Raw genomic sequence first — 25,444 nt, 5'->3', positions numbered from 1 at the left:
TCAATAAAATAAGTAAAAAAATATGGGAATGGACAGTATGATTAGGAAAATAAAACTCTTCTGGGTGAACTGTTGGAAATGTTTTGAGAAGAATGTAATCACTCCCTACTTTTTAAACTTTATTGTTAAAGAAGGCTCTCAGGTGGTTTTAAGGAGAAAAATGTTCCTTGGTCGACTCTTTGTCAGAAATATTACAGGTTCCCCCTTGAATTATGTGTTTTCTGAAATACTGCTTTGCAAACGCTGCTCTATTCATAACCGGAAGCTCAGTGTGTTCCTCAGAGCTGAATTCCAGTTGGCAAGGCTTCAATTTTTCTAATTCCTCACCAACAGAAGTTTGTTTTTTTATTTTCATTAGGCCACAGCAGGTCTTTGAGGCCACAGGTTAAAACTCATTAATGTTCTGGAACACGAATGCTTAGTTTCTTGGTTTTTAATTGCTAATTTCAGCTTCTTTACTGCAGGTTACCTGGAGCCCAAATTTTATTTCCGAACGGTCCTTTGAGTCACCAAACCCTGGGACATCCCTGAGCAAGAAATGCTATCACGTAAAGAACAAGCAAATTCAATCTGACAAATGACTTGTGCAGCCTAGCATAAAAAATCTGCTGTGCCTAATTGTGCTTACTTGAAATAATTATGGCAACTGGCTGATATAAACTTCAACGCACTAAAGAATAAACATGGAGCTGAGCAGGATATATGCATTTATATACTGGTATCTGCATAGGTATATGTATTTATGTATTTGCATGCATATATTTATGTGCATATAGCTACCTATTTATAAAACGCTAAAACCAACATCAAGTAAACCTGCAACCACAAGTTAGGAAAATGAACTCTTGACAGGATTTATGCTGACTGGTGATTTGGATTCTGCAGTTACACTTCTAGTTCACAACTTATTTACCGTTTCAGGCAAAACAGGGCAAAAACTGCTTTTACTTGCTCATCTTTCCAGATCTGTTTTCCCCAACTGTCTGGAAAATTCACATGTTAATTTTTCCTTTAAAAAATTTACAGTTCAATTACATTCTTAATGCCAATGATTCTAACGTAGAGAATAAAAATAGACATCCTTGTCTCATGTCCCCAACCTTTCTCTTTTCACGGATAAGCCTGTGAATAGATAATGTGTGTGTCCGTCAGTCCCTTTCCTTGTACCTTACTAATGTTTATAAACGTGTGTTTTTGCAGACGTAGAGAATGGACTTGAGGACACGGAGCCGGGGTGTGGGTGCGGGGGAGAGGAGGCTGGGACAAAGTGAGAGAGTAGAATGGACACATATATGCTACCAAATGTAAAATAGATAGCTAGTGGGAAGCAGCTGCATAGCACAGGGAGATCAGCTTGGTGCTTTATGACCACCTAGAGGGGTGGGATAGGGAGGGTGGGAGGAAGGCTCAAGAGGGAGGAGATATGGGGACATATGTATACGTATAGCTGATTCACTTTGTGATAAAGCAGAAACTAACACACCATTGTAAAGCAATTATACTCCAATAAAGATGTAAAAAAAAGAAGGCAACCAAAACAGCAACTCATGAAAATTACATAGAGATCATGCAGACTTCATCTATAATGCTGAAATTGTTAAAGTCACAAGTAAGTTTCCTACATGAAAATAAAAGCTCTTTTCTAAAGGCATAAAAAGTTATAAAACAAAAGACAAAAACGTTAATTGAGTTCTAGAAGTTAGCATGATTCTTGGTAATGCAAAAAGCATCCAAAAACCTGAAGCAAATACTGAATCTTCAATTCTAAACTGCAGCTTAAGCAAACAAGCAAGTGACAGCAAATCAAAGGAAACTTGATTTACTCATGAAGAAGTTAAGAAAATCAAACCAACAAAATACACGGAATCCTCAGCCAATGTATTCTATCATATTAACGTAATATTTGCCTTGCTAAAATAGCATTAATTTTGTTTGAATATGTACTAAAAGCACAACAACATTAAAATGTTTAACTTTTAGATTGTCATGTTATATTAACAAATAAAGATTGGGATGAAGATAAAAAAATAAAAATAAACACGTCTTTCTATTTTTTCCTCATAAACAGTCTTGTATTATATCAGAGGCACCTATGTTCACTTAGCAGCATGAGTAGGGAATATTTTGATGTCAGTAAATTATGTATATTTCACTAATTTTAATGGAAACAAATAATCAATTATATGGATATTCCACATTCCACATTTAAACATTCCTTTTCTGATGGGCATTAAAGTTGTTTTCCTTTTTTTTCATTATTCTACAATAAACTTCCTTGACTGTGTAACTTTACGCATGTGTGATAGCCTTGACTGGCTTCATGGATGGGCAATGTTTGCATCCACACAGGGCTGTGTGCTCAGAAGAGGGTCCCCTCTGCTTCAATGTTGTGCTGTTACTGTCTTGAAATTCTCCATCACTTTTGAACAAGGGTCCTGCATTTTCCTTTTGCATTGGACCCCACAATTTGGGTAGCCAGTCATGTGGTGGTCTTTTTGAAAGACTGGGATAAAATTTCTGGGTCAGGGTGTATGTATGTATTACATTTTGATAGGCCCTGTCTAACTGCCCTCTTCCCTTATACTGCACGACAGAATGTGAGATCGCTCATTTCTCTTCGCTTCCCTCTATTCACGTGGCATGTTTTTTTGCCAATACAATGCACAAAAAACATTTCATTAGTAGTTAATATTTCATTTTTCATTAATATTTCATTGTTATTTAGTCTGTTTTCCCTGAATAGTAGTGAAGTTGAGATCATAATAGAGTTGGATGATTGTTTTTGACCCCAGTGCTTCAATCTTTTTTCTGCATTTCAAGTATTTTTCACCTTGTGATGCTTGCTGAGGAAGAAGCTACCTCTCACTGGAGGAATCGGAAATTCCAGCCAGCTGTGAGCACAGCCCAGTGGAAGGCAATGCTGAAGAAGGGTTACATGGGCAAATAGAAAGATCTTAGTTATTGGGATCAGACCTGCTTTTGTGTCTGTTTTCATTGTAACCTTGGACAAGGTCCCTCACTTTTCTGAGCCTTAGTTTTCTCATCTGCCAAACAGGAATACTTGCAATCCAGGCCTCATAGGGCTGTTGGGAGGATTAGGTGAAATAAATTATACATGGTGCTGGCTCTTTCTTGAGGCCCGTAGGCTTAAATGACCTTTCTCTTCTACCCACTCTTAAAATGGCTAAAATTCTTACCACTGCTATAAAATATGGTGAAAAGCAAATATACATTCATCTTAGAAATAAACACAATTGGTAACACACTCTCATTTTTATCTGTGGTGGTATTTATAGACTCTGGAAAGTTTTCATATACCACCTAGATAAAGATTATAACCCAACAAGTCTTTTTTAAGAAGGGCTGGAGGGGGGGATCCAGGAACATGCATTTTGATAAGCATTTCAGGTGATTCTAATGCAGGTGGCTGATGCACCACACTTGGTAAATGCTGTCCTGGGGAGCTGAATAAGCCAATGTTTTCTGATGCTGTTTAATTAAAAGAAAATAATAAAATAGGTAATTGCTTTAGAGCTGCTCTAGTTTGCCTTTCCAGGCAAATCATCAGATCTTCCTGCCTCTCCTCACCACCTGTCTTCTTCCCGTCCCTACAATACACATATATTCTTGATATTCCAGATCTTACACATTCATACTTTTGCTCACACTGTTTTCTTTCCTGGAACGTAAGCTCCTACTCATCCTTTAAGGCCCTACTCAAAGACTCCGTTCCCTCTGGGGATGTCAATTGCCACATTCAGTGGCGGAAGCCAGTGCTTTCCTCTTTGTGTTTTCACAGCACACTGCACTTGTCCTGTGAATGAATCTTTGTTTATATGACTATTGTTTCAGGGTTAAGTTGTGGCCTCCTTGAGGCCAGAGACCATAGATTGTTTTTGTATTTCCAGCATCTGATGCAGATGATTCCGTCTGATATGCCATCTTTATCTGACTGTGTGGACCTGACTGTGCTCATTCCTCTATTTCCCGCTTCCACCTTAGGACTCCTAGTATTTCCTCCCGATGCTTTGATTATTCCCTCAATGTTTCCTCATTCTCTGGTAAGTGTTTAAATGCTAACAAGCTTGTTCTCACCATAGGGACTTTGCACCTGCTATTCCCTTTGCCAAGAAAGGTCTGCCTACATACCTCCATGCAGCTTATTTTCTTCTCTTATTCAATTCAGTCTCTGCTCAAATAGTCCGTCCCCTGACCATCCATTCCAAAGCCGTCGCCACCCTACAAGTCACTCTCTTATCTTGGCCTGATTAATTTACTGTATGGTACTCTTCACCATCTGAAATTCTCCCGTGTATATATATACGCCTTTACCCTCTGACTTAGACATGGTATTGCCATTAGCCACGTACAGAAGAGACAATGGCTTATTCATTTTTGTAACCTTGGCATAGACAGGGGATTACTGCATTTTATTGAATCAGTAATGCTTGCCCTCTCATGGATAGAAAGCCAAGAAATGATCAAGTCTCCATAAGAGTTGTAATATTGGTGCACAGCCAAGCTTCCCTAAATGACAACCCATTCCTCTAACTTTCATTAGTGTTGGCAGTTAAAGCTGCCTGTTCTCCGAAGACTGGGAGCACCCTGAACAGAGGACTATGCATCTCTTCTCCTGGGGCTGACCATAGTCAATGACTGATTGGTATGGATGTGCAAAAGGCCAGCCCTCGCTTCTAGGCAGGGAGACCGATGCAGTGTGATTTATGCTCCACAGCCTCCTGTGGAAGAGGACAAATATAGTTTCCAGAGACTACGTCTGTACTCAGTCCCTTTCCTTCCCCTCCATTATCCTTCTTCCTTCCTTTTCTTACAGATTTCTCTTGAGAGCTCGTCCTCAATAAATCATTTGCACCTGCATCGCTGTCTCAGGCTCTGCTTCTAGTGAGCCCATCCCAAGACAATGGTGTTGCTTGGTGGAATGTAAGACCAAGAATCTATGTCTTTATTCCTAAGGGGTTTGGAAAATAAAGAGTTCATCACAAATACAATAGGAAGGCCAACCTGAGGTGAAACAATCATAGATTTAGGATTGGATGTTATTCATGGCCTATTGACCAAACTCGCTTTCTAATGTAAAATAAAGGAAATCTGATTCACAGGTTTTTCCTCCAGCCTCCAGTATCAATTACCAGACTGATGGGCTATTTTCTGATTCATAGATTTATTCAATAAACACTACATGTTTTGGCATTGATTTAGGAGATGAGTTTTCAGTACTGAATAAGGCCAACAGTCTAGGCTCTGGGGCCAGACAGTGTTGGCTCAGGCATGTCCCAGCAATGAACTTCTTCACTGAAGTTCACTTCAGTGAACTTCTTGATCCTCATTTTTTCACCCGAAAAATACACCTGCTTTATGGGGTTCATAAGGGGTTTCAACCACTCAGCGTGGCATTTAGTAAGTGTTAACTTGGTGCTAGCAATTAGAGCTAACATAAAAGAATATTTCTTTCCAAATGTGATTCACCTGTCAGTATGGGAATCCCTTATGATTCCTAACAAATTGAGAAATCAAATTTGATCAGGGGACAGAATATCTGGGAGCTCTTTGAAGTGTAACATGAAGTATCAATAGATTAAATTTAATATAACCAGATATATAAATTTATGCCAAAGCAGACACCATAGTACAGTCATTATAGTACTGATGATGGTATTAGCTGTCAACATTTCCAGAAAATTTACAACAGGAAAATAATTAAGATTAAAACATAAGTATCGGGGCTTCCCTGGTGGCACAGTTGTTGAGAATCTGCCTGCCAATGCAGGGGACACGGGTTCAAGACCCGGTCTGGGAAGATCCCACATGCCACGGAGCAACTAGGCCCGTGAGCCACAACTACTGGGCCTACACGTCTGGAGCTTGCGCTCCACAACAAGAGAGGCCGCAATAGTGAGAGGTCCGCGCACCGCGATGAAGAGTGGCCCCCGCTTGCCACAACTAGAGAAAGCCCTCGCACAGAAACGAAGACCCAACACAGCAAAAATAAATAAATTAATAAAAAACAAAAACAAAACAAAAAAAAATAAGTATCTGCTTCTTCTGCAAATTTGAGAAAGACAAAACAAAACAACAACTCTATATTTTATTTTAGTGGTGGCCCCAGAATATACTTAGTTCCCAAGGGAGGCTCATTTGTGAGCCTCTGATCTAAAGTCTCTCTTGGCTGTGGTCCACAAAATAAACAGCTGGAGGCTTTTTCTTTTGTTTCTTTCTGTAGTGGAAATAAGGATGGGGATTACATCAGTGGTTCAGATAAATCTTATTTTTTGTATTAGCTAAGGCCCTGAAACTGTGCTGTGAATCAATGCTTTGCCAATCAATTTCTATTCTGATTGTGTGAGAAAGCTAGTATTTAAAGGACGCTTTGTTGAAGCTTACATAAATCAAAGTTCATTTTTGTTTTCAATGAGAACAACCTTTTGCCACTGCTTTCTTCTTGACTTACGATTCGTCATTTGTGGATTATCTACATGTGTGCCCCAGAGATGATCCAGCTAGAATATGCCAGCTTCTCACAAGGTAGTTTGACCCAAAACCTGGGTAGGCAAGGATGGGACCTACTGGCTCCAGGTCTATGTGCTGCACGCAACCTGTTACCTGCATATGATGCCCTAGTTTGTTTTTTCCCCCGCACAGTTCCACAGAAAGTTATGATTTTCCTTAAGGAGAAGGGTTTGAAATAGAGAGCGTTCTTCTGCTCTCAGAAAACAAAACACTCTTAAGGCTCAACATCTTTCCTACTTGTCCTCCTTTCCAGATTCAGGAGTTCTGTCCTAATTTGGGAGACATATGTTCTTTTTCCTCAGAGGTCTGCTCCACACACCTTGCCTGCCGGGAGGCTTCTTGTACTAGTTAGTTACCTTGGATGCAATGGTTGTGTTGCAGGCACCAGGGTAAGCCTGAGCCTTCCACAAATACAAGGCAGCTGTCTGTACACTTCCACACTTCCTTGGAGAAGAGTAGCACGCAGCTTGTCTCTGGTGTTCTCTGACCTGTGTTTCCCTTTGAGGGCTCCTGTCTGAGGCAACAGCTGGTCCTCCTGCCCTCCTGGGCTTTGCGCACAAATTAAAAGCTGAGTAGTTACAGAACGAAGACTATGGCAGTAACCAGAGCTGCTGATTTATTTAACTCAAGAGGCCAACTGAGGTTCTTTGAGTTGGAATAAACACCTAAAACTTTTAACAGGTGCTGCTCCCTTTGGTCCTGCTTATTATAACACCATTGAAATTAAAAACACTAGATTTCCATTTCCTTCTGGGAAAGTTAGAGCCCTGGGGATCCCACTTTATGATTTCCTTCCTCCTCCCCCACCCCTCCCTGTGATGAAGACTTTCCTGAGTTTAGAGGCTTGTGTTCCTATGAATTAACTGCACCTCTGTTTATTCATTTATCTCAATGTATGAAAAGATAGCTTTCACATCTGCCTTCCCTTCCTCCCCACCAAGGTTGTAAGCTGTTTGAGAACAGGGGTCAGATCTGCCTTTTTATTCATCTATCTTATGCCTAAAGCCTAGTGGGTTGCTTTGGACAGAACAGATGCCCATTCTTTATTTTATTTTTTTTAAACATCTTTATCGGAGTATAATTGCTTTACAATGGTGTGTTACTTTCTGCTGTATAACAAAGTGAATCAGCTATACATATACATATATCCCCATATCTCCTCCCTCTTGCGTCTCCCTCCCACCCTCCCTATTCCACCCCTCTAGGTGGTCACAAAGCACCAAGCTGATCTCCCTGTGCTATGTGGCTGCTTCCCACTAGCTATCTATTTTACATTTGGTAGTGTATATATGTCCATGCCACTCTCTCACTTCGTCCCAGCCTATCCTTCCCCCTCCCCATGTCCTCAAGTCCATTCTCTATGTCTGCATCTTTATTCCTGTCTTGCCCCTAGGTTCTTCAGAGCCCCCCCCTTTTTTTTTTTTTTAGATTCCATATATATGTGTTAGCATATGGTATTTGTTTTTCTCTTTCTGACTTACTTCACTCTGTATGACAGTCTCTAGGTCCATCCACCTGACTACAAATAACTCAATTTCGTTTCTTTTTATGGCTGAGTAACACTCCACTGTATATATGTTCCACATCTTCTTTGTCCATTCATCTGTCGATGGACACTTAGGTTGTTTCCATGTCCTGGCTATTGTAAATAGAGTTGCAATGAACATTTTGGTACATGACTCTTTTTGAATTATGGTTTTCCATTCTTTATTGTTGAATGAAATAAGGAAGGAAAGGAAGGAAGGAAGGAAGTACGTTGGGGGGAAGAAAGATCAGTTTTTGAGTAATGACTACATGCATAGCTCTGAAAAAAGAAAAGAAAATCAAAATAAAAATTGCTTTATATATCATTACTATATTTCTGGTTCATATTCTAAATAATTTGTATGTAATGTATCCACTTACCCATAAAACACCCTTTTGAAGAAGATTCTATCTATTATCCCCATTTTACAGATAAGTAAGCTGAGGCCCTGAGCCAGAATACTAAAGAGTTAGGGGGGAACACTGGCCACTCGATTCCAGAGCTCAAACGTTTTTTTTTTTAATTCAGACCTCAAACTTTTAAATGCTACTATGTTGTTGTTTAGAATTTTAGTCTTAGTTTCTTTGTCAGATTTTTAAGAATTTTTATTTTTGAGAATTGGAAATTAATAACAAAATTGTGGACTTAAGTTCAAATAAATAGCAATAATAACACTAAGAATAAATGGTCTATATACCACTATTTAAAGTTTGAAATTGTCAGACTGGAAAAAACAGCAAGCCCCTACTATGTGACACTAATAAGAAATTCACTTTAAATATAAAGAGACAACTATGTTAAAATTAAAAGGTTTGAAAAATATATACAATGTTGATACTAACCAAAAGTTAGCTGGAGTGGCCATACTCAAATGAGACAAAGTATATTTTTGGACAAAATATATTGTTGTTGGATAAAGAAGATATTTCATAATGGTAAAGGGGTCAGTTCATCAAGAGAATATAGTAATCCTAAACTTTTATACCCCTAATAAAAAACTATGGACTATATTAAGCAAAAACTAATAAGTGAAAGGAGAAATATACAAATTCACAATTATTTTCAGAGATTTTTAACTTCCTTTCTCAGAAATTGTTAGGGCAACTAGACTGAAAATCAGTAAGGATATGGGAGACTTGAACAAAATGGTTGACCCACTGGACCTAATTTACATTTACAAAATGCTCCATCCAAAAACAGAAGGACATAAAATTTTCAAGTACACATGGAACATTTACTAAGATAGTCAAATTTTGGCCTATGAAACAAGTCTTAATGAATTTAAAAAGATTCAAAGCATACAAAGACCACAATAGAATTAAATTAGAAATTAATGTCAGAAAGATCTCTAGGAAGTCCTCAATATGTGGAAACTAAATAACATACTTCCAAATTAACTATGGGTCAAATTAAAAAAATCAAAAGGGAAATGAAATCCCATTTTGTATTGCATGAAAATGTAAACAACATGTCAAAATGTGTGGTATGTAGCTACAGCAGTATTCAGAGAGAAGTTTATAGCACTAAATGTTCATATTAAAAAGGAAAAGAGGTCTCAACTCAGCCACCTCAGCGTCTACCTTTAGGAAAGCAGAAAAAGAAGAGCAAGTTAGACCCAAAGCAAGCAAAAGGACGGGGGCGGGGAAGAATGGGAAGTAATGAAAAAAGAAAAACAATAGAGAAAATCAGTGAAAACAAAATCTAGAGTTTTGAGATCATTAAAATTGATAAACCAGTGCTCAGACTGATCAAGGAAGAAAAGAGAGACACAGAGAGAGAGGGAGAGAGGAAGAGAGAAAGAAAAGGTATACAAATTATCACTGCTAGGAATGAAAGAGGTGACATCACCACAGATTGTATAGATATTGTTAGGATAACAGGCAAATATTTTGAACAACTTCATGCCATTAAATTTGGCAATGCAAATGAAATGGACAGAGTCCTTGAAAGACACACTGCCAAAACTCACTCAAAAGGAACAGATAACCTCAGTATCTCTAAATCTATTCGAGAAATTGAAAACTCTAGACTCAGATGGATTCACTGATGAATTCTACCGAACATTTAAAGGAGGAAATAATACAATTCTAAAAACCTCTTTCATAAATTTTAAGAGGAGAGACTACTTTGCAAGTCATTTTATGAGGCCAGAATTTTTCTGATAACAAAACCAGGCAAATACACTACATGGAAAGAAAGCTAAATAGTAACAGCCCTCATGAACACAGATGCACAATAACTTTAGTTAATTAAACAATATATCAAAAGGAAATTGCATCCTGACCAAGTGGGGTTCATCCCAGAAATGCAAGGTTAGTTGAGCATTCTAAAACCAATCTATATAATTCACTATGTCAAGAGACTGAAAAAGAAAAATAAAAACAAACAAATATGTGATAATCTCAATAGAGAAAAAGCATTTGGCAAAATCCATAATCCATTCTGGATAAAAGCTCTCATCAAACCGCAAAGAGAAGGAAACATCCTTGACTTGAAAAAGGACACCTACAAAAAGCGTATAGCTACTACAATATTTAATGGTGGGAGACAATGCTTTCCTTACAGGGTAAAGAACAAAGCAGAAATGTCTCCTGTCATCACGTTTATTCAACGTGGTACTGGAGATTCTAGCTTGTGCAATGTGCAATAAAAATTAAATGAAACGCATCTGGGTTGGAAGAGGAGAAGTAAAATTATTTTTATTTAGGGACAACATGATTGTATGGAAAAATCCTACAGATCTATTAAAAACCTACTAGAACAAATGACTAAGTTTAGTAATTTTGCAGAAGATAAGATCGATACACAAACATTAACTATATTTCCTTATTCTAGCAACAAAGACTCTGAAAATGAAATTTTAAAATGCCATTTACCATAGTATCAAACATTGGAATTCTTAGGGAAAGTTCTGCAGTTATTACCCTCTCTCTCTCTGAGTTAAGCACCCTGAAGAGTGAGCTATTTTCAGCACTGTCTTCACCTGTTCCCAGTCCAGAGTGCTCACATTCCTGCCCTGACAACTCCACCAGTACTGTGCTCATCCATATCACCAATGCCTTCCATGTGGACAAATATATTGCCCCATTAAAAATATTACTGTTTTTGGGCTTCCCTCGTGGCGCAGTGGTTGAGAGTCCGCCTGCCGATGCAGAGGACACGGGTTCGCGCCCCGGTCCGGGAAGATCCCACATGCCGCGGAGCGGCTGTGCCCGTGAGCCATGGCCGCTGAGCCTGCGCGTCCGGAGCCTGTGCTCCGCAAGGGGAGAGGCCACAACAGTGAGAGGCCTGCGTACCGCAAAAACAAACAAACAAAAAAATTACTGTTCTTGGGACTTCCCTGGTGGCGCAGTGGTTAAGAATCTGCCTGCCTATTCAGGGGACACAGGTTCGAGCCCTGGTCCGGAAAGATCCCACATGCCGCGGAGCAACTAAGCCCGTGCGCCACAGCTACTGAGCCTGAGCCCTAGAGCCCATGTTCCGCAGCCACCACAATGAGAAGCCCGCAGACTGCAACGAACAGCAGCCCCTCCTCGCTGCCCGCACGCAGCAATGAAGACCCAACGCAGCCAAAAACAAATAAATAAATTTAAATAAATAATAAATTACTATTCTTTCTTGATCTCTTTATTGCCTCTCTGTCCTGGTTCTTTTAATACCACTAGAAAACATTTCAATAAATTTCGTGGATTACATTCCAGAATGACCTCCATGATTATGACGTTTCCTTTATGCATTCAGTAAGTGTGTATAGACTTAGCCATTGCATTATATGTATTCCATTAAAAATGAACTTACATTGTAGGGAGGATATGCCAATAAGAATTCATGTTCTAGGGGAAATGTACGTGTCCTCCACGGAAATATGCTAGAGCAATGCAGGGCAGGGATGGCATTCCACCAAGGGGGATGAGCATGAGCAAAATATGAAGACATAATAGCTAAGTGGGTAAAATATTTGGCCTCCCGTCTTTGAAGAATCTGGCATTTAATGCATAGTCTTCCTGTCTAACTCTCTTCCTGCTACAATCCAAGATGACAAATGTCTGAATGAATGACTCAGACAACATCTTGAGTTCATATTCAATGATCTCCCACGGCCACATCCTGAACCTTGCAACCACTGGAATCTACTCCTTTGCCTCTAAATCATAAATTTAGATTTCCCAGTTTCTGATCACAATTTCACATCATTTCAGCCTGCTCACTGAGTTTCTCCCACATCCTCTGCCCTTTGATCTCATCTAATCCCCCAGTCTCTCTAACTTCTCTCTATTTTACACTTTCTTCTCTCTCTGATTCCCTGAAGCCATTGCCTCCATCACTCTTTTGACAACATTCTCAGTTTCCTCCACCCTCTGGCCTTTTGGTGCATCTCTATGTGCTCAGACCTTCCAGTGTCTCAGAACTGATCTGACTTCTGGAGAAGTAAACACCAAGACATACACACCAAGTAATCTTACATGCATATGCAGGACATGTGTATCTAAACTACCATGCCATCTTATTCTGTGTGTGTATGGTGCTGTATGTGCATTTGTATGATACATGTGCAGTGGTGCGGCTACTTAGGTCCTCAATCCTGGTTGTCTTTTTTCCTGATGTGGACATACTTGGAAAAACAGCTTTGTGATTGGAAGACTGTCTGGTTAGTATGGTATGTGAGCGAGAGTTATGGTACTTGTGACCGAGTTATTTTTACCAAGCAGACGATTTTGTCATCATTTCTCCAGGGCACCCACTTGCCTTAGAGAGGGTTGAATGGACACTACAATATTTGTCTCCCTAACTTTCCCCTTTTTCCCAGTGTTTCTTAGTCTAGACAGTTACTTCCTCTTGGACCATTCATGTTTAGATGTATTTCTACCCTCACTCAGGATGATGTCAAATCTTGCTGACCTTGGAATCATTTTATCTCTTTAAGGTAAATTGGCATATTTCTGTTTGATCCTTATGTCGGTTTTTTATTTTGGTACTTATCTACAAATTCTAGGGTTCTTGTTATGGCTATTCTCATGTACTGACTGATGCATACAAACATAAGCACTTATACATTCATACACACAGAACGATCACAAATAATTACACAAATATGTTCAATCCAAAAGGATGAGGGGTATCACCAACTACATATTTTATGGTAGCACAGACACAGATGTCACCAACTTAGTTAAATGACACAGTGAGTCACCAGAAACCAGTGGTACTAAAGGAAATAGGGGATATGTCATACTTTTTGACAAGCTATGATTGCAGCTCACACTCAGATGGAGAAGGATAATGGTAGGAATGTGCACAAACTCGAGGTAATGGCTACTCCCGTCTTTCCTATGGTCTCTGAGTGGTTTTCTGTGCAGCTGCCACTATCCATCACGCAGCAGATTGGAAGCAAAAGTGTGTTGCAAATGGATGTCTGAAGAACGTAGATGAAATTGGGGACAGGGACCTCTCTCCCTTAGAAACATTCATGTAAAAAAAAAATCAGATACTTCCTGGATTCCTGGTTCATGGGAGGTATTGAGGATCACTTCAAACCCACATTAGCTGAGAGCCAAGTAGGTGAAAAGTGCTGAGGCAGATACTGAAGGAGAGGCTCAGATAAGTGCAACTTGGTCACTGACAGAAAAATACTACTCATAAAGAAGTAGTTGATGAGTAAACACTTCAGAAAAAAAATCCACGTCATAAATATATCATATATATATATAGTTATTATAATCCTAGAAGAAGTAAATCTATATTTGTAGATTGATTGACAGTGCACTCTAGTCAGTTTTTAAGGATATGGTCTCCAAATCTTCTCCTTTTTAATTACTAAGAGAAGAAAACTTTAAGTCATCTTTCTATGGGCTGCACAGATGTGATCTCACTTTAAGTTTTTTGGTGAATTTATGTTACATGAGCTAACCCTCAAGTACATAAGCTCTAAAATAGAGCCTTTAGGCAGCAAAAGAAGGGATGAGCTCCATCCTCCCCAAAGAAGCAGTGGAGCCATTTATAATGTGCATTTACAACCACTTACAAAGGAATATACATTGTTTTCCTTTAACCCCATAGCCCTGATTTAAGAGCAGTATGAAAATTGAGGGGATGAATCATTCTAGGGAGAATAATAACACAGGACCGCCAAAGATAATATATTCTTCAAGTGCCCTGAAGCTATGACATTTGAATCCCTGTCAGAAATGGCCATATGAATTAGTCTATCTATCTATCTATCTCTCTATCTATCATCTATCACCTAGAAAAGGAATGTTTCTGCATTACTACAGAGGGTAAAGTTTACTATAATCTGTCTCTTCTTTCAGAAATTCCATCCTAACTTGACTTTTATTCAGTTCCTATTAAAATTTCCCTGAGAATGTTGTGAGAAGCATGATATGAGAGCTGATCCAATCTTATGCTCTTTCATTTGTTCACTCATTCACTCATTCATACAGAGCTGTTCAGGCTCAGGGGACAATGATACAAAAGACAGTCTTTGCTCCTCAGTAGGTCTTAGAGTAGTGAGTTGGACAGATAAATGAATAAATGATCCAAGGGAAATTATGCAGATCATGGGATGAGACTATGAGAGTTTATAGGAGGATCAGCTGAGCTAGAATCACCAGTGCCAGGGATGAGGAGACTTCCCAGAGAAGATGGTGTCTGAGGTGAATATGGAGCAAGGAAAAGAGCCAAAGCCAAAGACATATTCTTGAGAGGAGGGGTGCCATATGCAAGGTCCTGCAACATATACATTTTTGAAACTTTGAAACATAAGAGGCTAATTGGGGAATGTTAGGAGATGAAGCTTGAGAGGAAAAGTAGGAATCAGAAGATGATTGTCTTCTGTAAATTGATAAAGTGAAGAGAATCCACGTGGAGGGAAACAGGAGGCTTGGTATGATCAGAGCTGCATTTAGAAGGACCCATCTGGCAGCAGGAAGCTGAACTGATTGGGGAGTAATGAGAGGGAGGCAGAGAGACCAGGTAGGAAGCTGTTACAACATCCAGGTAGGCAAGATGAAGGCCTGAATGCATGCAGCGATGATGGGAATGGAAAGGAAAGCACCACCCTGAGGGATGTTGAGGAGAATGAAGATGGAAATGGGAGGCATAAAGAATCACGATGCCTCCTTTATCAAAGATAAGGTGACCATATATGAGTGGGTTTATCTCTGGACTTTCTATCCTGTTCCATTGATCTATATTTCTGGTTTTGTGCCAGTACCATACTGTCTTGATTACTGTAGCTTTGTAGTATAGTCTAAAGTCAAGAAGCCAGATTCCTCCAGCTCCATTTTTCGTTTTCAAGAATGCTTTGGCTATTCGGGGTCTTTTGTGTTTCCATACAACTTGTGAAATTTTTGGTTCTAGTTCTGTGAAAAATGCCAGTGGTAGTTTGATAGAGATAGAATTGAATCTGTAGATTGCTTTGGGTAGTAGAGTCATTTTCACAATGTTGATTCTTCCAATCCAAGAACATGGCATCCATCTATTTGTATCATCTTTAATTTCTTTCATCAGTGTCTTATAATTTTCTGCATACAGGTCTTTTGTCACCTTAGGTAGGTTTATTCCTAGATATTTTATTCTTTTTGTTGCAATGGTAAATGGCAGTGTTTTCTTAATTTCACTTTCATATTTTTCATCATTAGTGTATAGGAATGCCAGAGATTTCTGTGCATTAATTTTGTATCCTGCTACTTTAACTTTACCAAATTCATTGACTAGCTCCAGCAGTTTTCTGGTGGCATCTTTAGGATTCTCTATGTATAGTATCATGTCATCTGCAAACAGTGACAGCTTTACTTCTTCTTTTCTGATTTGGATTCCTTTTATTTCTTTTTCTTCTCTGATTGCTGTAGCTAAAACTTCCAAAACTATGTTGAATAACAGTGGTGGGAGTGGGCAACCTTGACTTATTCCTGATCTTAGTGGAAATGGTTTCAGTTTTTCACCATTGAGGACGATGTTGGCTGTGGGTTTGTCAAAGGAGGCAAGAATATACAGTGGAGAAAAGACAGCCACTTCAATAACTGGTGCTGGGAAAACTGGACAGGTACATGTAAAAGTATGAAATTAGACCACTCCCTAACACCATACACAAAAATAAACTCAAAATGGATTAAAGACATAAATGTAAGGCCAGATACTATCAAACTCTTAGAGGAAAACATAGGCAGAACACTCCATGACATAAATCACAGCAAGATCCTTTTTGACCCACCTCCTAGAGAAACAGAAATAAAAACAAAAATAAACAAATGGGACCTAATGAAACTTCAAAGCTTTTGCACAGCAAAGGAAACCATAAACAAGATCAAAAGACAACCCTCAGAATGGGAGAAAATATTTGCAAATGAAGCAACTGACAAAGGATTAATCACCAAAATTTACAAGCAGCTCATGCAGCTCAATAACCAAAAAACAAACAACCCAATCCAAAAATGGGCAGAAGACCTAAATAGACATTTCTCCAAAGAAGATATACAGATTGCCAACAAACACATGAAAGAATGCTCAACATCATTAATCGTTAGACAAATGCAAATCAAAACTACAATGAGATATCATCTCACACTGGTCAGAATGGCCATCATCAAAAAATCTACACACAGTAAATGCTGGAGAGGGTGTGGAGAAAAGGGGACACTCTTGCACTGTTGGTGGGAATGTAAATTGATACAGCCACTATGGAGAACAGTATGGAGATTCCTTAAAAAACTAAAAATAGAATTACCATACGACCCAGTAATCCCACTACTGGGCATATACCTTAAGCAAACCATAATTCAAAAAGAATCATGTACCAAAATGTTCATTGCAGCTCTATTTACAATAGCCAGGAGATGGAAGCAACCTGTGTCCATCATTGGATGAACGGATAAAGAAGATGTGGCACATATATACAATGGAATATTAACCATAAAAAGAAACGAAATTGAGTTATTTGTAGTGAGGTGGATGGACCTAGAGTCTGTCATACAGAGTGAAGCAAGTCAGAAAGAGAAAAACAAATACCGTATGCTAACACATATATATGGAATTTAAGAAAAAAAAAAAAAAAGGTCATGAAGAACCTAGGGGTAAGACGGGAATAAAGACACAGACCTACTAGAGAATGGACTTGAGGATATGGGGAGGGAGAAGGGTAAGCTGGGACGAAGTGAGAGAGTGGCATGGACATATGTACGCTACCAAACGTAAAATAGATAGCTAGTGGGAAGCAGCTGCATAGCACAGGGAGACCAGCTTGGAGCTTTGTGACCACCTAGAGGGGTGGGATAGGGAGGGTGGGAGGGAGGGAGACGCAAGAGGGAAGAGATATGGGAATATATGTATATGTACAACTGATTCACTTTGTTATACAGCAGAAACTAACACACCAGTATAAAGCAATTATACTCCAATAAAGATGTTAATAAAATAAAATAAAGGGGTTATAATAACAACAACAAAAAGAAAAAAAGAAAAGAATCACGATGCTTTGACTGACAACTGACCAGCACACTGGTTTAATGGAAAAAATGTTCTTTTATCCCAGTCTAATGACTAGCATGTCTTTACATACAATAGATGCTCAAAAATTTGTGAAAAGTGGGAAAAACATTTTTGATGTCCACGTCACCTAGATGCCTATGTAATTCTTAAAAAGTAAACTTTTCAGGATTGTTGATGCTATTATCCAGTTTTTCGGATGAGGAAGGTGAAAGCTTAAGAGAGTCAATAATTTTCCCAAGGTGACACAGAGCTCATAACCATATACACATTGTAAGCCATTAATTCCATTACCGCATGCAGAACCTTCAAGTAGTAATAATAATAACAATTGTACACACCACAGAGAAAACTTTGAACAAAAGGCATCAGCAGTTTGAAAAAGAAATACAAATGGCAAATTAACAAGAAAAAATGTTCAATCGCACTATTCAAAGTAGTACAAATTCAAAGTATTATAGTAGTGCAGTACTCACAAAAGAGCAAATTCAAACAAAAGGATGTATGCCTCCTTTTTCTTTATTTTTTTAAAAACTTATCAAGTGGGCAAGTTGTTTTTTTTTTTATAAAATGATATGCGCAACATTTAAAATCTGGAAAACATATGTATTTGGTAGGTAATACACTGTTTAAAAGTTAGATTTTGAAGTATAACAAATACACTGAATGGTATATGAATCATAGAAAAAACACATTGTTCTAACTACACTCACATATGAAATAGAATGTTGACAGCATTCCAGAAACTTCCTACCCCCCATCATCTTCCTATCCAAAGGTCACCTCTCTCCTTACTTTAACATCATAAATTCATTTTGCCTCTTTGTGGATTTTGCATAAATGAAATCATTTAGTCTTCATTCAAGGTTATGTTTATGAAATTTATCCACAGTGCCTTATGTGGCAGTATTTTGTTCCACTGTCATTGCTACACAGCATTTGTTTGTAGGGATACATCATAATTAATACATTATTCTATTGTTAACATTTGGGTCATTTGAGACTATTTTGAATAACATCCTAGCATATGTTTTTGGTGAATATTGTTGATTATAATGATAGAAACTGAATTCAGGGACTAGGATACCCGTATCTTCAATGTTCAGTAGATATCAACAACCAATTTTCCATTGTGATTGTGCCGATTACAATCCTACCTGTAGTGACTGGTTATGCTATAGTACTGTCAACCATTGGAATTTTAGATACAAATCTAGTGGGTGTACAGTGTTATAAAATTGTGGGTTTTAATTTGCATTTTCTTGTGACTAATGAAATTGAACACCATTTCATATACTTTGGCATTTTGGATATCTGCTTTTGTAAATGTCAGTTCAAGTCTTTTACCTATTTTGGATTGTGCACTTTCTTTTAAAATTTACAGCATATATATATATATATATAATTTGCAGCCTATATATGAGTGCTTTTTTTGATATATCTATTTCAAACATCTTCTCCTACTCTTTGGGTTGCCTTTCCAATCTCTTTTTTTTTTTTTGCGGTATGCGGGCCCCTCACTGCTGTGGCCTCTCCCGTTGCCGAGCAAAGGCTCTGGACGTGCAGGCTCAGCGGCCATGGCTCACGGGCCCAGCCGCTCCGCGGCACGCGGGACCCTCCTGGACCGGGGCACGAACCTGGGTCCCCTGCATCGGAAGGCGGACTCCCAGCCACTGTGCCACCAGGGAAGCCCGCCTTTCCAATCTCTTAATGGAACATTTTGATGGACAAAAGTTTTCAGTTTTAATGTAATCTAACTTACCAATTTTTGACTTTTTGGAAAGTGCTTTTTGTTTGTTGTTCAAGAAAACTTTTTCTATCCCAAAGTCATGAATATATTCTAATAATTTTCTTCTAAATCATTATTATTTTACCTTTTGTATTTAGATTAAAGATCTCTCTGGTATTGATTTTTTGTGTAAGTTAGGCATCAAATTTCATTTTTCCATATGGATATGTAATTGACTCAGCATTATTTTTTTGAAAAGACTACCCTCCCCTCACTGTTCTGAAGTACCTTCTTTTTACTTAAATCAAATGTTCATATATTTGCCTGCTTGTAGAATATTCTGTTCTATTTATCTATCTTGCACCCATACCACACTATATTAATTACTGGAGGTTTATAGTAAATCCTGATGTGTGGTAGTGTAAGATCTCTAACTCACTCTTAGATTTTCATCTTCAAGATCGTCATAGGTACTTTTAGTTCTTTGAATTTTCATATAACTATTAGAATTAGCTTGTTAACTAAAAATAACCTGCTGAGATTTTGACTGGAACTTCTTAGAGTCTTTAGATCAATTTGAAGGTAATTTAAGTCTTTGCAACAGGAATCTTCATACCCATAAACTTGTATATCCCTCTAATTATGCAGATGTTAATTCCTCTTGAAAATGTTTTGTTTTCAGTGTTTGTTTTGTTTTCAGGTTTCAGTGTAATGATATTACATATTAGATTGATGTCTAGGTATCTGATGTGTTTTGAATTATGCTTAATTATATCATTTATTGAATTTTATCTTCTAATTTTTCATTTAGAAATAAAATTGTTTTGATTCATTGATCTTGTACCCAATGATTTTGCTAAATTCACTTGTTAATTCTAATAGGTTGTAGATTCGTTTGGATTCTCTGAGCTTTTTTTCTTTCCAGTTGTTTTTTCTGTTTTTCTGAGGACATTTAGGGAATTCTGAGAGCTATTTGAGCTACCCCTGGTGTCAAAGATTCTTGCCCTTTTACGTTTAAATTATTCTTTTGCTTTATCATCTCTATTTTGTCTTTGTATTTCCTCTTTGAGGTCTCAAAATTCCAACGGTTTTATAAAGATGTGTTTATCAAGCCTCACGGCATACCTATTATTTTTGATATAATTTGTTTGCTTTAAGCTCAGAGAAAAGCTTCTTGGCTCTCCTATGGTAAGCCACAAGTATTTTTGAGTAGTTACATAGTATTTATTTCTCTAAAGCCCTTGAACCCACTTTTTTCTTCCTTATCTCCTCCTTCTCTCCTTCCTTCCTTCACATAACAATACCTGGCATATGGCTCGTGTTGCTGGTTCATCTTTCTGCCTTATCAATCTTCAGTAGCAGGTAGAATCCTTCCCTGAGGAGGTCTGCTGAAACTTCTGCTTGCTTTTCCAAATCTAGTCAATACATCTTCCTCTCAGTTTTTGCTTTCCCAGATCCAATATTTATGGCATTATGAAGTCCTTCTTCATAGAAAAGTTCAAAAAGTGGTGGTGGCTGCATTTGAGCTTATCAAAGATCTTATTTTATTTTTTGCCTTCTATTGTCCTCTTTCACTGGTTTCAGGGAAGACAGGAGGATAGAGGCATCTTTATTGTTTCTAAATATAAGTTGATTGCTTAATCGTATATAAAATATTACACAGATATTTTTATCCTATATGATTAGTAAAAAATTCATTAAGATATGAAATACTTTGAATATTGGAAGGATAAAAATAGCACTTTGTAGATTGGAGGCTTGAAATAATGAAGCTTATTTGAACTACCTGGAACTCAAATATGTTTTTCATTGTTGCTTTATTTACACTCTTCCATGAAAAACAAATGAATGTTTCTAAGAGATTCAGAAAGGCATTTCATAGTTTATATTGTTCTGTTTTACTGACTGATCTCTTTTTATGTTTCCTGTGTGCAATTTTTGGTCACATAAACACAGCCATTTGATGTTGAAATTGAGGCAATCCCCTTTAAATCCTCATTATCCATTACACAGGAAGAAGGGTTTTATCTTTCCATGAACAGATGGTGAAAATTTTGATCTGGCTGAAACTAACCTTCAGCTCTTGGTACAGCAAGTGCTACGTGTCATTTTGTAGGAAGTAGAAAACTTACCATCCTTTGGCTTTCTTGACTCATTGAGTCTATGGTGTTGATAACATCCTGTTACTGACTGACAATTACTACCACAGATTTCCACTAAGTTCTCAGTCTATAGCTGTGGTTTTTACTCACAGCAATACATTCTATCCTTTCAAAGGAGTGATACATGCCAGGAATCAACCCAAATTTTTCACTAAGGTTCTTTTCTCCCAATTATCCTTTTTGATTACAGAGGTAAATCTGGAAGAAAACACACAGGCAGATAAAGGAATGAGCACAGCACTTATTGAATATTTTGTATGACCTAGGCACTGAGCTAAACATGTTACAGATTTTTATTATATTTCATCCTCACAACTTTAAAATAAGATTCTTGGTCCCTATTTAAAGCTGACAGAACTGCGGCTCAGACATTAAGTACTTATTCAAGATCATATAGCCAATAAGTGGAAGTTCTGGAATTTGAGCTCAGGTTTGCCTGATCCCAAAGTGCATGGCTGGTCTCCATGAAGAGCTTTCTCAAGTCACAGTTACTGAGAGATGGTGTAATGCCTGGTCAGCCTGCTTCCAGAACCATTCTTTTGGCTTCCAGAACCATTCTTTTGGCTGTTCTTTCCACTGTCTTCTTGGAGAGAGGAGTCATTTATTCTCTTCAAGTACTGGCACAGGGCCGGGTATGCATCAGAGACTCAAGGTATGTTTGCTTGAGGGTGAAAAATGAAAGAAGTTGGCATTGTTGACTTCTATTTATCCCTCATGTTTTGCTACTTAAATCAGAAAAAAAAACTACAGGCAAATAGGTATTCCAAGGTTGTTTATTGCTTTTATTTCCCCATGTTTTTCTGTATATTTCTTCTGTGTAGTAAAAATCTATGTCTACGTAGCAACTAGATAATACAGGGAAAATGTTCAAATTGACCATAAAAAAATCACCCAAATACAAGAGCTAAAAACTGCACAGTGAAATGATCAGAATTTACTTTAAAAAGTTTATTTTTATAGATTACTATGCCAAATTTAGGTAGGAAATTTGTAGGAAATAGTAGGAAAATGTAAATACCTCACATTTTAGAAGCACCTTTGATTCAGAAAGTTGAAATGAAAAAAATCTGAATATATATTAGGGTCTAATTAAAATGATTCCTATTTTGGATTTGCTTTATGGGTGACATCACCTTTGAATTAGATTTCACCTGTTATACTTCATTGTCAGTTTTCTCCAATTCATGTGATATGAATTTTACTCTTTGGGGAAGTGTTGTAACCATGTTCTAGTGAACAATATTGTTCTACATCCTGGACTATGCTTGGCACATAATAGGCCCTCAAAAAATATCTGATGATTGAGTAATACTCAAGTTAACAATGTTTGCTGATTGAATGAAAGAATGAATGAATGTCTTTGTAGGTTTAGCCAAAGGAAATTACTCAGAATACTTGTAAGGAAAATGCAGAACAGGAGAGTAAAGGTGGAGGGGAGGGGACCCATCTACTTCCATACTGTGTAGATGAATTGTGTTTCCTTTAAACCCCAAATGAGAGAAAATGGCAAATCTTCTGTTCAGACTCTCACATCTTGTGGAAAGTTTTGCTGCTATTACCAGTGCTTTTGTTCCATAAACATGTTTATTTTATCTTGTGTTTCACTAAGGCTCAAATCAACTCTGTCTGTATGAACAGATCAATGCCAATTTCTCTGAATCCTCTGATTCCTCATAAAGAGGGCTGATTTGCTGGTTTTATAACCACAGACTCTCAGTTATAGAACTTTTGTTATTTATTATCTTTTAAGGACATGTGAACTTTTACTATCTAAAAATCTGGCATTATTTTTATAATAAGAAAGTAGGTATTTCTCTTCTGTGAGGCTAGAAGTATGTTTCAGTTAAAATAAAAGCAGGATTTGACAGGTCTAGAATGTTGTTGTGTTTCCGCTTTAATCCTAGGGTAGCAAAAAAATGCCTTTGGAGGCCCACAGGCTCATCTGTCTGGGGAGACATTTGTAGATCTTAGTATACTAAGTGTACAGACAATTCATATATCTCCAACTAACAATGGCTGTGCCACCTCAAAGCCTCCCTTATGATGTGTTTGGGATTTTGTGCTTGTTGTCTCAAGTCTGTACAGATTTTCTGTAACCGCCTATTAGAGCTGCCCCCATTTTTAACATGAGGTCCCCATGTTCTGTTGCTACGGTCCTTCCATCTTCAGTAGCTTTTTTTGAAGCCATCTCTTCTTAGGATCTTGGATCTTGATTCTCCCTGGTGGAGACACTTCCATCCGCTTTGGTCTCCCTCCTCCACGAAATTCCTCTGTGCTCTGGTCACTGTTGGAAACTTCTTAACAGCTAAGACAGCTCGTTTTTCTTCTGATTCACTCTGTAAGAGTAGTTAAATCTGGGCACATCTCCTTTTCTCTCTTATTTCCAGCTACTGTGTCCTTTCATTTATTTTTTATTTAAGATCTTTATTGGAATATAACTGCTTTACAAAGTTCTGTTAGTTTCTGTTGTATAACAAAGTGAATCAGCTATATGTATGCACATATCTCCATATCTCCTCCCTCTTGTGTCCCCCTCCCACCCTCCCTAACCCCCCCCCCCAAGGTGGTCACAAAGCATCAACCTGATCTCCCTGTGCTATGCAGCTGCTTCCCACTAGCTATCAATCTTACATTTGGTAGTGTATATATGTCAAGGCTACTCTCTCACTTCGTCCCAGCTTAGCCTTCCCACTCCCCGTGTCCTCAATCCATTCTCTACATCTGTGTCTTTATTTCTGTCCTGCCCCTAGGTTCATCAGAACCTTTTTTTTTTTTTTTTTAGATTCCATATATATGTGTTAGCATACAGTATTTTTCTCTTTCTGACTTACTTCACTCTGTGTGACAGACTCAAAGTCTATCCACCTCACTACAAATAACTCAATTTTGTTTCTTTTTATGGCTGAGTTATATCCCATTGTATATGTGTTCCACATCTTCTTTATCCATTCATCTGTCGATGGACACTTAGGTTGCTTCCATGTCCTGGCTATTGTAAAAAGAGCTGCAATGAACATTTTGGTACATGACTCTTTTTGAATTATGGTTTTCTCAGGGTATATGCCCAGTAGTGGGATTGCTGGGTCGTATGGTAGTTCTATTTTTAGTTTTTTAAGGAACCTCCATACTGTTCTCCATAGTGGCTGTATCAACTTACATTCCCACCAGCAGTGCAAGAGGGTTCCCTTTTCTCCACATCCTCTCCAGCATTTATTGTTTGTAGACTTTTTGATGATGGCCATTCTGACCTGTGTGAGGTGATACCTCATTGAAGTTTTGATTTGCATTTCTCTAATGATTAATGATGTTGAGCATCCTTTCATGTGTTTGTTGGCAAGCCATATATCTTCTTTGGAGAAATGTCTATTTCGGTCTTCTGCCCATTTTTGGATTGGGTTGTTTTGTTTTTTAGATATTGAGATGCATGAGCTGCTTGTAAATTGTGGAGATTAATCCTTTGTCCGTTCATTTCTTTGCAAATATTTTCTACCATTCTGAGGCTTGTCTTTTCGTCTTGTTTAAGTTTTCCTTTGCTGTGCAAAAGCTTTTAAGTTTCATTAGGTCCCATTTGTTTATTTTTGTTTTTATTTCCGGTTCTCTAGGAGGTGGGTCACAAAGAATCTTGCTGTGATTTATGTCATAGAGTGTTTTGCCTATGTTTTTCTCCAAGACTTTTATAGTGTCTGGCCTTACATTTAGGGCTTTAATCCATTTTGAGTTTATTTTTGTGTACGGTGTTAGGAAGTGTTCTAATTTCATTCTTTTACATGTAGCTGTCCTGTTTTCCCAGCACCACTTATTGAAGAGGCTGTCTTTTCTCCATTGTATATTCTTGCCTCCTTTTTCAAAGAAAAGGTGACCATATGTGTGTGGGTTTATCTCTGGACTTTCTATCCTGTTCCATTGATCTATATTTCTTTTTTTGTGCCAGTACCATACTGTCTTGATTACTATAGCTTTGTAGTACAGTCTGAAGTCAGGGAGCCTGATTCCTGCAGCTCCACTTTTCTTCCTCAA

This window comes from Delphinus delphis, chromosome 10 (assembly GCF_949987515.2).
Source record: "Delphinus delphis chromosome 10, mDelDel1.2, whole genome shotgun sequence".
In the NCBI taxonomy this organism is placed as follows: Eukaryota; Metazoa; Chordata; class Mammalia; order Artiodactyla; family Delphinidae; genus Delphinus; species Delphinus delphis.
The sequence above is the reverse complement of the archived record's forward strand: the minus strand, read 5'-3'. Positions refer to the sequence as shown.